We start from the raw sequence: 3030 nt of genomic DNA, 5'->3' as shown, positions 1-3030 counted from the left end.
CTCCTGCTTCGGTCATACAAGGACCGGACTGCCCTTAGCATTTCTATTAGTATTTCTAGGTATTTATTCAAATTCATTTTTGTTGTTTTTCTTTTTTGTTAATATTATATTTATTATTATTTAACACTTGTTATGAAATTATGTTAGTTCCTTTGTTAGGACTGAACAAAAACACTATTCTGATGTTAGTTTGAACTCATAGAATATGAACATTTGAACAGGATCTGAAACTGTGATGTCTGTAAAACAGAATTTCAGTTTGAACACAGGGATATTTTGTGATATAGCATTAGATCCTGTTGGAATCAAATTAAAATGTTTAGTATTTGTGCAAATTGCTGGTTTAATTCAATTCTTCAAGGAAATAATCATTTAAAAAAAGAAACAAACAAAAAATTGCCTTTTTAACAGTATCATGATATATCGTGGTATATCGTATCATGATCCTAGTATTGTGATTTGTATTGTATCACCACATTCTTGCTGATACACACCCCTACTTATTATATTATTATTATATTATTATTACTTTACACTTATTTCTACTAGTTGGTCTGATCCAGCGGTAACATGTGGACACATGGTGTTCATCAGTCTCTGTCATGTAAGCAGAGTAACTTATATGCATGTATTATACATATTTGAGTAGGTATTTAGAAGCACTTTTACATTATGTATAATCAAATTTGGGGCGATAAAATTTTTAGTTGAAAAATGTCAAATTACTGCTCAGTAACACGTGGACTTGAAACGGACATACATTTTTTAAGCTTTACGCAAACACTGAAAACATGCCGTTCTTGACAGAAATTGATATGAAGTAGGACAAAACCATTCAGATATGATGTTCAACTGTGCTGAAAAACTTTGGAGTAAAATACTGAAAAATCTGTTTTATTGACATGAGAATGTGGTAACACGTGGACAGGTTACCATAGTAACACGTGGACGACTCTTTACCATTGTATGCATCAAACAAAATGTTGACTTATTTTTAAAACCAGACAGATATAATCACAATGTTTTATTTAATGTGTTTAAACTAACACAGTGTTATTTACAACTTGTGGTGGTCCATACTGATATAGGTCAATTAATTTCTCAGTAACAGTTCACAGATAGTGTTTTTAAATGTGACTAGTGTATGAATTCACTAACTTCATCATTCAGAATTTTAATTTCCCAAAGTAATAGTCTTTTGAATGTCTTTTTCTTAATTTAATGCAGCCTAGCAGAAGGTTCAGAACTTCTCCTGCACTGTGTAAGTGCTACAGCTGAGGGCAAAATTATTAGACACCCCCCCCTACGAAATTTGAAGTTTCTTCTAGATTTTCCCCAAGTACCTTTTTAACAGAGCAAGGAATTTTCAACATAGCATTTCTGAACATACTAGTTTTCCTTATAAGGCACAAACTGTTATATTTGCACATCAAAACAGAATTATTTAAGAAAAAAATTAACATAACTAGGGACATTATTATTAGCCCCCTTTAAGAAACAACCATTTATTAAGTCACTGCACAAACCACTTTTGTACAAAGCTGTGCTTTAGCTTCACAGGTGATGTGTAGGGATGCACCGATACCACTTTTTTCCAGACCGAGTACAAGTACTTACATTTGAGTACTTGCCGATACTAAGTTCCGAAACGAGTCCTTAATAATCCCATTCCAGTTGTTAGTTCCTTTTGTAAATGTGCTTTATTGTCGTTGTCATTAGTCTGACTGGAACAAAGTGCTGCTACTGACATTTAATGTGTTGGAATGAGCGTTTGTCAATTAATCCACCAGGGGACGCTGCTCTGAATTAACCATACTGGACAAATACCACGAAGAAGAGGAAAGTTTTTTGAGAAGAAGAAGAAAGTCAGTAATAACAAACATGGAGACGACAGAGGGAACACTAATGTGATACTAACATTGCAGCGTTTTCTCTGGTAAGGTTTAAAAGTTTAGCTTCAGCAGGAAGAGAAAACAGAAATGGGTGATAAGTTCGGTTTTCACTTCTGTTGGCGGCAGTCCGCACCGCTCTGTACACCCGCTGGTATTCTCATTCTGTTTACGCATCCGCGAGCACCTGGTAAACAGATGGAATGTACGCAGAGGACGGACAGAACGCTGCGTCCGTACCTGTCTGTGTCTGTAACGTTACTTGCAGTCAGCGTTTCTTTCATCACCGTCAGTTATTTTGAAAAATCTCCACACTCTTCACACTCACACACATTATTCCACCGCTGCGTACCTGCTGCACTGAACTATGAATGTCAAGCGGCCGTAAGTGGTATCGGTGCATTTGTATCGGATATCTTTTACGAGTACGTGTACGAGTATGAGTACACACACTGAGTATCGGAGCCGATGCTGATACTCGTATCGGAGCATCCCTAGTGATGTGCTTAAAGGTGATCAGGTGGATCAGGTGATTTCACTCAACATTTAAGTTAAAACATGGTAGAAAAGCTTCAGTACGGCTCATTGAGCGGTCAGTTTAGAAAGCACCAAAAACGAAAACTAAAGAAATCAGTTTGGACTTGAGAAAAAGAATTATTGATGCACACAAAGCAGGAGAAGGATATACAAAGCTATGCAAGCATTTCCAAGTGTCAAGAACTGGAGTGAGAAGTATAATCCAGAAATTCAAAAACAGCCACACAGTACAGAACAAGGCTGGCAGAGGTAGGAAGAGAAAGGTTTCAAGGACCCTGGAAAGAAAACAAGTGAGAGATGTGTCTACAGACCCCAGAACAACTGCCAAGACACTGGTGAATGACTTGGACACATCAGGAACCGTAGGCCCAATCCCAATTCACCCTTGGCCCCTCCCCCTTACACCTACCCCCTGAAACGGAGTTGCAAGGGGTAGGGGTTGAAACATTCCCCTATGAAATGGGACAACCCCTCCAGACCTGTTACATCATCATCAGTCATCGATGCCACTACAAACAAATGCAACAACTTTGTTTCTGAAAGTATTCACCATGCTGTCAGCAGCTGGAACTGTCTGTGTTCCATAGGCTTTGGTCATCTTTTT

General features: G+C 37.7%; 1 long non-coding RNA gene across 1 annotated transcript; it reads left to right on the top strand.

Moving 5' to 3' along the window:
• The first annotated feature begins 1268 nt into the window (after positions 1 to 1268).
• Positions 1269 to 2693, top strand: LOC115433400 (uncharacterized). The gene is made up of 2 exons (XR_003937354.1): positions 1269 to 1560; positions 2388 to 2693. It is a non-coding gene; the product is annotated as an uncharacterized LOC115433400 (long non-coding RNA).
• Positions 2694 to 3030: the final 337 nt, after the last annotated feature.

This window comes from Sphaeramia orbicularis, chromosome 14 (assembly GCF_902148855.1).
Source record: "Sphaeramia orbicularis chromosome 14, fSphaOr1.1, whole genome shotgun sequence".
Classification (NCBI taxonomy): Eukaryota; Metazoa; Chordata; class Actinopteri; order Kurtiformes; family Apogonidae; genus Sphaeramia; species Sphaeramia orbicularis.
This window is presented reverse-complemented; position numbering and strand designations above follow the sequence as displayed.